Here is a 15,027-nt window from a genome sequence, read left to right as displayed (position 1 = left end):
GCTTCATTTTAAAATGTGGCTTTTTACTCTTTTTCAGGATCCCCATTATGGGCCAAATTCAGGTGAGCTTAAATGAGTCTAAGGGACTTTTACATGTACTTCAACAGCTGTAGCCAGGTGTGGAAATAGATCTGACTGGTGTGGGGGGGACAATAAGCTGTCACTGTTATACCATCTGGTGTCAAGTTAGGGAACTGCAGTAGAACTTTCAGAACTCATCTTAAAAGGTGGAATTGGAGTAGTTACTCTAAGAATCATCAAGACCCTTTGCAAAGCTCTCATACTGGCTTCATTAAAGCAGTCACTGCTCATATTAGAGATACTTTCCCTATTTGTATTGAATCGTCACTGTGATGAGATGGGAATTTCCTGTAAATTTTATGAATTATATGCCTGGCAGTGAGTTACTTGGCTAGGGATTGTTACCCCACTGGGTAGCAAAAGGGTTAAGAAAGCTGAACTTGGGGCAGAAGACATGTATTGTATCACATAACTGTCTGGGGTAGAATGAATGGGTCATGACAGGATTGGCTGAAACTGACTAATATCAATCAAGGATCCAGTAAGACAGCAGAAGCACCAAGTACTGAACACCTAACAGTGGCAATTTCCAGAACATGTGAACTGCAGGAGTTAGACAATGGACCAAAAGGTATCAAAAGGCAAGGATAGGAGCTGGCTTTTGGAGAGACACTGAGCTCTCACCTGGATTACTAGAGAGCCACAGGCAGAAATGGATTCCAAAGCATTTTGCAATGGTGTGGCCAATACAGATTAGGTGTTAATCTTTGCTTCTCTCTGCTAACCTAAAGACATCCTGAAGCTGTGTTACTATAACCGTACTCTGTTTTAAAGAGGCTGGTGGGTGTAACTGCAAATAGTTGCTGAGGTGCTCTGGGCCCTGAAGAGTGTAAAAGTCTCTGACCCAGAGTCTACTTCAGTTGGATTTGGTGGGAGAACTCACTGTGCAAAACAGGAATGCTGAAGGCCAGAGGTTCAGGCTATGCGGCCTCTGTGCCACTGAGCCTACTCTGAAGGAAGAGTGGGACTCCTTGGGGGTCTGGCACACTGCTTCCTCAAAGGGACTGTGTCATAAATATAAAGGGAAGGATAACCACCTTTCTGTATATATATATATAAAATCCCTCCTGGCCAGAGGCAAAACCCTTTCACCTGTAAAGGGCTAAGAAGCTAAGGTAAACTAGCTGGCACCTGACCCAAATGACCAATGAGAGGACAAGATACTTTCAAATCTGGAGGGGGAACAAAGGGTCTGTGTGATGCTTTTGCCGGGAACAGATCAGGAAGGCAGCCTCAGAACTTCTGTTAAGTTAGTAAGTAATCTAGCTAGAAATGTGTTAGATTTCCTTTTGTTTAATGGCTGGTAAAATAAGCTGTGCTGGATGGAAAGTATATTCCTGATTTTGTGTCTTTTTGTAACTTAAGGTTTTGCCTAGAGGGATTCTCTATGTTTTGAATCTGAGTACCCTGTAAGGTATTTACCATCCTGATTTTACAGAGGTGATTCTTTTACCTTTTCTTTAATTAAAATTCTTCTTTTAAGAACTGGACTGATTTTTCATTGTTCTTAAGATCCAAGGGTTTGGGTCTGTGTTCACCTGTACAAATTGGTGAGGATTCTTATCAAGCCTTCCCCAGGAAAGGGGGTGTAGGGTTTGGGGGGATATTTGGGGGGAAGACATCTCCAAGTGGGCTCTTTCCCTGTTCTTTGTTTAAAGCGCTTGGTGGTGGTGGCATACAGTTCAAAGACAAGGCAAAGTTTGTACCTTGGGAAAGTTTTAACCTAAGCTGGAAAGAATAAGCTTAGGGGGTCTTGCATGCAGGTCCCCACATCTGTACCCTAGTGTTCAGAGTGGGGAAGGAACCTTGACAGACTGTTTAAAAGCTGGAGTGTAGAAAGATCTTGCATATCTATGACAGATTAAGATCTTGCATATCTATGACCTCCTGTCCAGGGCCAGCTCCAGGCACCAGCGTTCCAAGCAGGTTCTTGGGGCGGCAGTCAGAAAGGGGCGGCAGTCCGTGTGTGCCGTTTGGGCAGTTCTGCAGCGGCGGCAATTCTGCGGCATTTTCTCTCTCTTCAGCATCTCGTGGCAATTCAGTGAGCTGCTTGGGGCGGCAAAAGGGGTAGAGCTGGCCCTGCTCCAGTCTGTAAATGGTACAGGCTAAAACGATGTGTTTCAAGAAAAATCTTCCCAGAACATATTTAAAATGTTAATTTTTAAAAGATACACTAGTGTTCTGCCAGAAACAAAAAGCTAAGGATAATCCAGCTCCTAAGTTTGTATATTTGGTACTGCAGTACTTTCATCTTTTGTAAAGGGCCAAACCCAGTTTTAGCAGCTCACAAGCGACAACTGGACTCCTATGGAGATAGAAATTCAGATAAACAGAAGGGGCCCAAATTGAGTACTGATTTTTAAGTTAAAGCAATGTTAATGTGAGTTTGATGTTTAAGAGGAAGTAATTGTATTAGCTCCTTCAAGTTTGGAGGGGCATGCTTTGAGAACCCAATGCATAAGAGTTAAAATTCCAATAGCAGCATTTTATACATGTTGCAATCTACGCAGAATTGTCTGAAAAAAGCCATAAACTAATAGTCTATGGTTTCAGCAGTAAGAGGTACAATTTAAATTACCATATATGTCAGTCTTGGGTAAATTGCATATGAAACTTTAAATATACAATGAACAATTAATAATACTTACACCTACCCCATTTTAAATTAAAGACGGAAAATCACAATATAGGTGAACAAGTTATGTGCACAGAAGAACTGGTCTTTCCAACAATTTGAGTTTTTGTTCCTTTCAGAACTAAAGCATATGCACTTATGATGATTGTGAGACCACATGAAGAGACTACATCAGAAAGAGAGAATTGAGTATGGATATAACTGATAATATAATCCATACTAATTAAAACAGGCAATAAAAGAAGCAAAGAGTGCCTGTGAACAGTGAGTCCACATATCATCCCAGTGAAATCCATAATTTAAATCAATAGAAGTTTCCAACATAAAACAATGAAATTATGTAAGGAAACCCGCACATTAGATCATCTATCAGGACATGATCTTAATTTTTAAAGGATTACAAGATAATCTAAAGAACTACCATTGTAAATGCTGACACAAGGAATTCCATTAACCATTTGTGAGCATGAGTGTTTGCATTTTGTTTATAACAACAAGGGAAAGGAGGGCAGTGGTCTCATATGACTACATTTCTCTGACATAAATCAGCACACACAACATTGTCTTCTGGGGGTAAAGGCAGGACTGGAATAGAATAGATATTGATTGAAAATGGGATGTACTGGCCATTGGTAGAGTCATGGGGAAGTGTCTTTAGTCCCTAGTGAGGGACCTCAGACATTGTGAGTGAAGTGAAGGCCATAAATAAGTAGTCACCCAAAAAGTGGATTTGTATTAGTTACATCTTGAAAAAAGGCTAAGACAGTGGTTTCCAAACTTGTTCCGTCGCTTGTGCAGGGAAAGCCCCTGGCAGGCCGGGCCGGTTTATTTACCTACCGCATCCGCAGGTTCGGCTGATCGCGGCTCCCAGTGGCCACAGTTCGCTGCTCCAGGCCAATGGGAGCTGCTGGAAGCGGCATGGAGCAGCGAACCGCAGCCACTGGAAGCCGTGATAGGCCAAACCTGCAGACGCAGCAGGCAAACAAACCGGCCCAGCCCATCAGGGGCTTTCCCTGCACAAGCGGCGGAACAAGTTTGGGGACCACTGGGCTAAGAAACACTATGAACTCTATAATGGCCTTCAAAAGGGGAGCACACAGATGTTGGTGTGTATGAAAAAGAAAGACATCATCAAAACATATAGAAATTAGACTGCATAGTGTGACAAAGTTCCTGCTCTACCTTGGTGGGTCTTGCGCTTATTGGCGGATTTGCTCACCTTGGAGCTTCGCCGCAGTACTCAGCTTGGCCATTATTCTGAATTCACAGTCCTGGTCGACTCCTCCTGTGTCTGACCAGGAGTTGGGAGGACTTGGGGAAACCCGGGCCCGCCCTCTATTCTGGGGTCCAGCCCAGGGCCCTGTGGAATGCAGCTGTCTAGAGTGCCTCCTGGAACAGCTGTGCGACAGCTACAACTCCCTGGGCTACTTCCCCATGGCCTCCTCCCAACCCCTTCTTTATCCTCACCATAGGACCTTCCTCCTGGTGTCTGATAATGCTTGTACACCTCAGTCCTCCAACAGTCCGCATTCTCAGCTCCTAGTACCTCTTGCTCCCAGCTCCTCACACGCACACCACAAACTGAAGCAAGCTCCTTTTTAAAACCCAGGTGCCCTGATTAGCCTGCCTTAATTGATTCTAGCAGCTTCTTGATTGGCTGCAGGTGTTCTAATCAGCCTACCTTAATTGTCTCCAGAAGGTTCTGGACCTTCCCTGTTACCTTACCCAGGGAAAAGGGACCTACTTAGCCTGGGGGTAATGTATCTGTCTTCTATTACTCTCCTATAGCCATCTGGCCTGTCACAATAGGTAAAATCCCTATCCAAGTAAAATCAATGGCAAAAGTTCTTTTGATTTCATTTGGGCCAGGATTCTACATCTCATGTACAGTACAGAAGGAAAGAGAACAAAGTTCAAATATCTACTAAGTCATCTGTGTCATGCAAATCAAGTCTTATTTAGAAGTGTTTAGTTGCAGGTGGTCAAACACTGCATACATTACACAAGATCACTTTCAAAGGCATATATTTTGAAAATGTCAATAATCAGCTTGTGTATGCAAGCTTTAAAGAAGGATTTTGGAGTTCCCCAGTTCCTGATGATTTTTCTTGATGGTTATTAAAATTGGGGATGTTTCTGTGCTCTGAGCTACAATGTTCTCAATTCAGATGGAAAACTCACTTGGCATGCATTCACATTTGATTAGAATGGGCAAGTATTTTCAGGTAATCAATATAGTAGCTAATTGTATATCCAGGTAAGGGCTACAACCTCCATTGGCAAGAATATTTCAAAGTCATGATTGCTCATAGTAGCACATAATATTTCCAGTTTGAGATCTTGTCTTTCTTGTGCCATTAACACTGTATCTAAAGTTATTAATCAAAAGGCTTGTAAGATTCTCAGATCAAAAGCTTTGAATGTACCAAGTTTTCTTACTCATATTGAATACTGCCTATTTTCAACAGAGAACCCATGCTTGAAGCTTATGAGAGGTTTGAAACATTAGAATATATCTGAAGGACTTGGATGATAGACAAACATTAGTGAGATGATCACATGATAAATAAATTTATTGCATGACTGCAAAATATCATAGATATAACCTCCATACATGCCGACACAATGCAAGTGATCTTCTAACGAAGATGGAAAAGATTTGTACTCAAAATATAGTGGATATTTTGAGGCAATCGGTAGCAGAAGAATTGCCTAAAAAGGATGCTTCCATGCTTCATCTATTATATAAAATATACACACACAGCTACTCTGTGGCTGTGGCAGTCTGGAATATTTGTCAGTACCTCAAATGCCTTGGCCCATTATTCTTTAGGCATCTTCTTGACATCGTCTCATCCCATTCACATTGTTCCTATTGCCACAGTTAGTAAGTGTCTTGCTTTGAGATGTCCCTTTGCATTGCCTGTCTTGCTGAGCTACACTAATTCGGCATGCATTCATGATTATTTTATCTCACCAACAACTGCATCACAGTAACAGTATCTTAGTGCTACTGGTATGCATACAGCATTGTTCCCATGAAAAAAATACAATGTAGGGAATGCTTGCCCTTCCCTGCAGGGACCCCACGTATTGCTATAGATTCATTGTCTGACTGTACACACTCTTTTATGGCACAGACTTTTCTGCCAACTGCTCTGAATATGTGAATGATGAAAACACAATGAAAATGTCACTGCTAAAGATAAGAGTTACAGTAAAAATGTTAATTAACAGCTGTCAACTGCTTTCCTAACTGAGCCCTGCTATCATACTCCTGTGACTTCTAGTTTCCCAATAAGGAAGCAGGAAAGTCTCTAACGCACTCTGATGTACTATTTCAAAGATTATGTAAGAAATAGCCCACTCTAGAAACACAGAGTTGCAATACAAGACAGAGTCAGTACTCAGCCATGTAAACTATCTCAGAGGACAATAATTCAGTCAGCTTAACTTCAGTACCCAGAAAGATAACGGAGCAAATAAATAAGCAATCAATTTGCAAACATCTAGAAGATAATAAAGTGATAAGTAACAGTCAGCATGCATTCGTCAAGAACAAATCATGTCAAACCAACCTAACAGCTTTCTTTGACAGGGTAACAAGCTTTGTGGATAGGGGGGAAGGAGTAGATGTGGTATATCTTGACTTTAGTAAGGCTTTTGATATGTCTTGAATGAACTTCTCATAAACAAACTAGGGAAATTCAACCTAGATGAAGCTACTATAAGGTGGGTGCATAACTGGCTGGAAAACTATTCCCAGACAGCAGCTATCAGTGGTTCACAGTCAAGCTGGAAAGGTATATCGAGTGGGATTCTGCATAGATCAGTTCTGGATCTGGTTCTGTTCCATATCTTCATCAATGATTTAGATAATGGCATTTAGAGTACATTTATAAAGTTTGTGGCTGATACCAAGCTGGGAAGGACTGCAAGTGCTTTGAAGGAAAGGATTAAAATTCAAAATGATCTGGACAAACTGTAGAAATGATTTGAAGAAAGCAGGATGAAATTCAATAAGGACAAATTCAAAGTACTCCACTTTGGAAGGAACAATCAGTTATACACATACAAAATGGGAAATGACTGAGTAGGAAGGAGTATTGCAGAAAGGGGTCTGGAGGTCATAGTGGATCACAAGCTAAATATGAGCCAACAGTGTAACACTGTTGCAAAAAAAGAGAACATCATTCTGGGATGCATTAGCAGGAGTGTTATAAGCAAGACACGGGAAGTAATTCTTTCGCTCTACTCCTCGCTGATTAGGCCTCAACTGGAGTATTGTGTTCAGTTCTGGGTGCCACATTTCAGGAAAGATGTGGACAAATTGAATAAAGTACAGAGAAGAGCAATAATACTGATTAAAGGTCTAGAAAACATGATCTATGAGGGAAGATTAACAAAATTGGGTTCTTCCATGTGGAAAAGAGAAGACTGAGACGGGACATGATAACATAAGTACATAAAAGATTGTTACAAGGAATAGGGAGAAAAATTGTTCTCCTTAACTTCTGAGGATAGGACAATTTGGGCTTAAATTGCAGCAAGGGCGGTTTAGGTTGGACATTAGGAAAAACTTCCTAATTGGCAGGGTGATTAAGTACTAGAATAAATTACCGAGGGAGGTTGTGCACTCTCCATCATTTTTAAAACAAACACCTGGTACAGGGACTGGACTAGTTGACCTTTCAAGGTCTCTTCCAGTCCTATGATTCAAGTGTCTCATGCAGAGCAGGTATAATATGGATTGTAGTCTTGTCCATTCTGGAATATATTCCAAATGGAAAATTAAGGATCCTTGCAAGACTCACTCATGAATTTGCAGTTACAGGACACAATTTGGCTACTACAGACTTCCTGGGAAGCTGAAGAAAGAAGTGGGGTTTTTTTGCAACACGTTCTTAACTATTCTAAAGATAAGAGATGCCTTTTCAAGCATACCAGGTGTGATCCATTTGCCATTGCCTGGTTTGTTTAGGATCATACTCTGTAGTCAAATAGAGATAGCAACTTTTGATGATTGTCTTTTTGTCCATGCTTCAAAGTAATGGTGAAGCAAGTCTGACTGCAGGATGGTAGAACTAGTCTCTGGATAGCCCCAGAAAATATAAAACACAGCTTCTTTAATAATACAAAAACTTCTTAAAATATGAATAGTACATTAAAAGAAAGAAAAAAATCTAAACCAAACCCAAAATACCAACCAGTCTCTTTCACCCCCAAACACACACACAAAGGTAGGGTTAAATACGCTTATTTAGATATGTAGGTGCACCATTCTGTTGACACATTCACAAAAGTTTTATATTCCTTGGGTCACATGGATTAAGGGCCAGATTCTCAACTGGTGTAACAATGAAATCAGTGAAGCTATGTTTACTTATAGCAGCTAAGAAACATGGCAACACTGACATTAGTGTAGCTTTGTTGATTTACACCAGCTGAGGATCTAGGCCCAAGTATGTAGCTGACCAAGAATTCCCTGTACCTGTATTCTCTTTTAAAAAAACGCATTTCTTCTTGTCTGCTAGAATTAAGGAAGCAGAAGTTGCAGCTTCATATGTCAAATTTTGAGCAGGAACATCAGCAAGGGTCAATGAAAAGCATTTTCCAGACCCAGATCCTGACGGTCCACAACTGCAAAATTTAAAGACTTCCTAGTGTTGTGCCATTGAGCTGTCTGCACTTATCAGACATACTGCATCGACATTTTGAAGACACTGTCTCCCCCCTTGCAGGTTCAGTGTGTCATGGGAATTCATGGCCAGCTGAGATTATAGGAACTTTTCATAAAAATGAAAGGGAGAGAAAAGGGACATAAGGGAGGGGAGGGGGAAGAAAGCATTATCCAACCCCTGCCATATCCAAAATGTGAGTACAACATATTTACTGCACAGTTACAGAGGATTCCAGTAGAGGATGGTGGGTAATGAAATATCATCGCCATCAGATCCAGGATGCCACCATGATACATACAGCACAGCGCAACTAAAACAGGCCTCCCAGCCCAACTAATATATCATACCATGAGTGTCAAACAGGCAGTATCAGAAAGCATTACCTACTGAAAATTGCTATCAAGTGAAAAAGCTTTTCCAACTTTAGAAAAGCTTTCAGACAATTTCTATACCGTATCTCCCAAAAGTCTTGTACTTTTCTTATGCCACCACCTTATAACCCCTTGTTAAAATTTTTCCTTCTTTGTATTGTAAGCTACAGATATTCACCAAGAGACACGACTGAAGCTCTTAAGAAATATTATCTATGTAAATAGCATCAGATACACAAATATACCTTGACATGAATTTATCATTAAGACATCACACCACTTACAATTGCATTTTCACTTGCCAAGGGGATGTAGACCTATGGTTTACTGGCATTACTGGTACTTGCTGTCAAGGGACAGTCTGTGTTTCAAACTGAGCCTGCATTTTTATTATTTTGACTGACGGTGTCTCTCTCTGGGCCCAATTCTGAAACTTACTCAGTGCCTTCTGCAAGGTGCTGAGTGTCCTCAATTCACACTGACGTTGATGGAAACTCAGGTGCCCAGGATGGGACCTTTATTTTTTTTCCCACCCATTCTTTTACACAGGTGCTATATGTTTCAGGGTAGCCAGTCAGCAAATAAAATTATTATTCTTTTTTACCCACAGATTATCTATTCTGGTATCAACTACTAAAAGAGAAAGCGAGAAACATCACACAGCTGCATTCAAACAACAGTGTATGGTTACCCCATTTCCACTGTCCTAAACAAGATTCTTTGAGCAAAACATTTTTCTTACTGCTAGCCACATCCTCTACAAGTGGTGCCCAGCCTCACATTCCATTTGTCTATCTGTTCTCCTTCCAATTGTTGCTTTCTGTCTGGATTTTCAGTCTGGAAATAGCAGTGAGATGCAGGGCACCACATATTAGGGAAGCTAGTAGTTGAAAAGGGGTAAAACTAGGCTGAGGTTTGCAGGAAGGAAAGGCAGCTGTGAAGCAGGGTCAAGTCTCATTGCCCATGGAAGACTGCAGGAGCAGCCATTTGGGAGGGTGGTTGTATTTTTTTGCTGAGAAGAGGGAGGGTTTAGGTATAATCTTGTTCAGTACAAATTACTGAAGATGAGCATGTTCACACTTAGCCTTCAAAAGGCTAAATTGCATGAAGAGTAGTTTTAAAAGCTAACAAATGCCACAAACTCCTTATAACAAGCTCTTAAGATAATTTGTGTAAAAAATTTGTCTCCGTCTTTGCCTTAATTCATCTACAACACTACAGCCTTAAAGTACCATTTGTCTGGAGGAAAGGGATGTGTGGGGTGCTACTTTTACAGGATCTCAAGATTATTCAGTGGAATCCACCTTGTAGCACAGGAGGGAATTTGAAACTCTGGGGCTTTATTTTAATTTAAGAATTCCAGTTTTCCAAATGGGCTGAAGAAAAAATAACCCAGTCCAGAGCTTGCACTGAAGCTAGAAACATATAACAACATCTATTGTATCTTATGGGACAAGGTAATGGATGGTGCTAATGTGCAACCATAAAGTTTGATTTCATTTTGAATGTTTGCCATGTTAGAGTCAAATTATCTCTTTTCAGCATGAAGGATAAAGCATTTAGCAAAACATTTGTTCATCCCATTTGTGAAAGAATTTGGAATTTTACTCCTAGTATTGAATCAAGAGTGGGTCTTGAACCAGAAATGCTTTTGTCAGGTGGTCGAGTGAGTATGAAAACAAACACATTTTAAAAATTTTCATGAATCAAAGGCATAGTATTTTAGAGATCTTACCACTGGTCAAATGTATAATGTATGGACCAGAAATGTGCTCCAAGATTCCCTAGTAGATCCCAGAGTAGCAGCCGTGTTAGTCTGTATTCGCAAAAAGAAAAGGAGGACTTGTGGCACCTTAGAGACTAACCAATTTATTTGAGCATAAGCTTTCATGAGCTACAGCTCACTTCATCAGATGCATAAAGTGGATATAAATTTGTTAGTCTCTAAGGTGCCACAAGTACTCCTTTTCTATTAGGTCCGATGGTCTTAAATATATTTATTAGCAAGTGGAAAGGGGTGTGAGTAGCAAGGTAGCAACATTTGCAGATGAGGCAAAATTATATATATTAGTCAATTTCAGGGAACACATATATTTCAGAGGGACTTGACTACTGCCTATTATGATGACCAATATTGTATTATTGTTGTCTGCTTGTACTCCCCCACCTATTCTATCCATCTGTTGTCTCTTCTCTTATGCTTAGATGGCCCCGCCCAAAGGATATTACAATCTTTTTGTGCTGTGTTTATATAGCACCTAGCAAAATGGGGTCTTGGTCCATGAGAAGAGCTTCTCAGTGCTATGGTAATACAAATAATAAATAATAACAACAGGTGAATGGACAACACATTGGCAGGTGAGATTCAATGTTGATAAATGCAAAGTAATGCACATTGCAGGGGGGGAATGAACTATTCATATACCTCACAGGGTTCACCTCAGAAACACACAAACAACATATTTAGATGTATAAGAAATGAGATGGGGGATAATGTAGAATAAATTCTGATGTCATTATATACTTCCATCTCAAAATATATATTGCAGAATTAGAGAGGTTTCAGAGAAGGATGATAAGAATGACTTAAGGGCACAGAAAAACTCTCATATAAAGATACGTTGAAAAGATTGGGATTAGCCTGCAAAAGAGACAAAAGAGGGGAGATGTAAAAAGATATATTAAATAACAAACAATATAGAGAAGGTAGATTGTGAATTACAGTTTTCCTTGTTTCATAACACAAGAACAAGGGAACATTCAATTACACTGAAAGGTGGTAAATTAAAAACTGAAAAGGAAATACTTTTACACAAGGTGTAATTAGGTGGTGGAACTCATTGCCTCATGTTGTTGAGGCTAAAGAACTTAGATTCAAAGGGGATTGGACATGTATATCTATATCAAGAGTATCCAGAGTTATAACAGTTAATGATAAAAGACTATTGGAAGGAATATAAAAGCTCATGTCTTGGGGCTTAAGTCAATCTCTAACTAGAAAGGATTATGATGAGCCCTTCATGATGGGGAGGGGTAGATTATTCCACATCTGTCAACTGTGGGGTTTCTTAAGCATCTGGGGTAAGCCACTATTGCAGGCTGGTTATTGAGCTAGACGGACCACAGTTCTGATGTAGTCTGGCAATTCCTATGTTCCTGTGAAAAGGTCTCTACAAATGACTATCCTTCCCAAGCTAATGATGGTTTTGTAACCTAAAAATCATTTGTCAGTCTTTCTAAGTTTAGTTTAAAACAATTATTTTGGTGTGTATGAGGATCACTTAAATAACCTATTAACATATACCATGTACCTGTGTGTACACAGATCCATCTGCATACAGAGACATGCTGGCACACTTCTACACACAGGTCTGGAATTGAGCAACAGGAAGATGTTAGAATGCTAAGAGTTAAACTGTTATTATAAGTTACAAACAAAAAATATTAACAATCACATGTACAGAGTAAATACTGAACTGGATTCATGGAGAAACAATTTTAGTTACTACTTTTTGAGTGTTTTCCAAAAAAAGATTAAAATTAACAGGACTAATAGATTTTTGTTGTTGTTGTTTCAATACATTAACAAAAACCTAAAAGTCTCAGACAGAACAAGAAAAAAAGTTCCAGCATTAATTCATGTTTCCATAGTTTTTGGACCTCTTTGTTTGCTATGAGAGACAAGAAGAACTTTTCTTAAAGCCTTGCTTCTACTGAAATATAATACACAGAAAGGCATGATTGCAGAAAACCCCCAACAATTCTGCTTGCCTGGTGTTTTAAATTACTTTCCAAGAGAAAAAAGAGTCTGGCAGTAAACAGATCATTTCACATCCCTTCTTCTTTAATGATTGTGAGAACACCTCTTTCTCAAAATGACTATGACTAAGGTGTACAGTAGAAGAGCAATAAGACTGTCATCATTACCTAACAGAAAATGAATGTTACCACCTTGTCAGCAAGCTTCTGCTACAGCAAGGGATAACATAGCAGTAAGAAGGCACAATCTCTTATTGCCAGATGAAAGGATGATCCACCCTTATTGTGGCTTCTGTAAACCTGTAAAACTATTCTCAGGGAAGTACTAAGGTCCCTCTGTATTTCTCAAGAGTCACACAGTTCCCAAAAAGGAACAGGGAGTGGCTTTTCCCCTTTGTTCAGAGTAAGAACAACCAATCCTGCAGTTTCTGAAGGCCTAGGAGGCAAAGATCAGAAACAAATTCTGCCTCCTTAGAATCATAGAATCATAGAATATCAGGGTTGGAAGGGACCCCTGAAGGTCATCTAGTCCAACCCCCTGCTCGAAGCAGGACCAATTCCCAGTTAAATCATCCCAGCCAGGGCTTTGTCAAGCCTGACCTTAAAAACCTCTAAGGAAGGAGATTCACCACCCTCTTAGTGAAAAAGTTTTTCCTAATATCCAATCTAAACCTCCCCCACTGCAACTTGAAACAGAATGCCTCCTGCTGGTCCCCCTGTGCAGTGTGTGTGGCTCAGCACTGTCCTTTGTCCTGGGCTGTGCTTTACAGGCTTAGTTAAAAACAAGGAGAAATGTATCAAAATAATAAGAAGTTTTCTAAACTTTCTAGAACCTCCTTGTGCACCAGACTTGTAAAGCCAGGAAAATTCTAACACACAGCTCTCAATCAACTTTGATTTGACAAACTGCAAAAATGTTAAACTATATTAAAAATACATTAACCAGAAGGATGCTATGCTAAGGTCCTATGGCATTACACTAGCTTGGGTCAACAAAGTCTTTATTAGCAGTGATGTATTGGAAGGTAGAGTAGGCAAATACATTCAGATATCATTTGCAGATAGAAAAATCCTCCCGTCTTAAAAAAAAAAAATAGCCATCTGCTATGTGAGTCCCAAACTGATAGCACAGAAGGAATCTGTTCTCAACCCAGTGTACATAAGTTCCCTTACACATTTTTGTAACATTTTGTCATGCTGTATTATTGCACATGTGATGATCTACAGGGAAGACGACTCGAGAAGTGAAATGTGACAGAGCAAAAGCAAAGCATAACTTGATATCTAAGTCAGCACAAGATAAGATTAACAGAGTCTAACAGCCAAACTCTCACCAACATATTCAAGATGGATAATCATCATAACCTATCCAGAGACACCTAAAAGTAATTTGTTACAGTCACCTAAATATCTGGTATTGAAAATTGACAAATCCCATAACTCTTTGACAGACATCTTAATACTTTGGTGCATTTTTCACTGTATGTGTACATTTTTTAAAATTAATTTCATCAGGTGATCAAGATCCAGGGTGATAAAACCAACCAGTTACAGTAATTAGTTACATGTAATCAGATAACTATCTAAAAATAACTGTAGGGCAAACTTAGAAATGGTAGAAAGACCCTGTCATCGTTTAGAGCTAGCTGCAACTCTGGACCTTTTACGATCTCTTTGAGTGCAACTTTTCAGGTGTTAGGCCTCCTGCCTTTTACTGTCTCAGAGTGGAATCACACAATTCTGTCACCCTCAGGCAGGAGATCTGGACTGCAGTACACTGTGACCAACTGCTCTTACCCTATAGGCCCAATGGGGGTTGGATGCCTGCAGTTCTTGTTCCCCTCTGGGAGCTTGTGACCAGTGGATTTCCATGACTAGCACTGCCTTCTTAAAATTAACATATTCTTCATTGAGGAACAAAGTATCCCAGAGAAAAAGAATGAAAACAACAAAAAGCCTACATGTGAACCTAGCTTGTCCAGAGTAGGGTTACCAACTTTCTAATCGCACAAAACCGAACACCCTAGCCCTGCTCCTTCTCTGAGGCCCCACCCCCACTCACTACATTCCCCCTCCCTCGGTGGCTCACTCTCCCCCACCCTCACTCACTTTCATTGGGCTGGTGTGAGAGGGGGTGAGGGCTCTAACTGGGGATGCGGGCTCTGGGGCGGGGCTGGGATGAGGGATTTGAGGTGCAGGAGGGGGCTCCAGGCTGGTGGATACAGCTGAGGGATTCAAAATGTGGGAGGAGGCTCAGGGCTGGGGCAGGGGCTTACCTCAAGCGGCTCCCGGTTGGCGGTGCTGCGGGTCTAAGGCAGGCTCCTTGCCTGTCCTGGCTCCATGATTAGCCCTGGAATTGGCCAGAAGATCCAGCAAGGGTGTGGGGCAGGAGCTTCCGTGCACTACTCTCGCCCGCAGGCATCTCCCCTCCTCCCCCTTGGACATGGTTCCTGGACAATGGGAGTACGGAGCTGGTGCTCGGGGTGGGGGAAGTGTGTGG

Source organism: Lepidochelys olivacea (assembly GCF_965140295.1).
Source record: "Lepidochelys olivacea isolate rLepOli2 genome assembly, chromosome: 9".
Lineage (NCBI taxonomy): Eukaryota > Metazoa > Chordata > Testudines > Cheloniidae > Lepidochelys > Lepidochelys olivacea.
Note: the sequence above shows the minus strand (reverse complement) of the source record.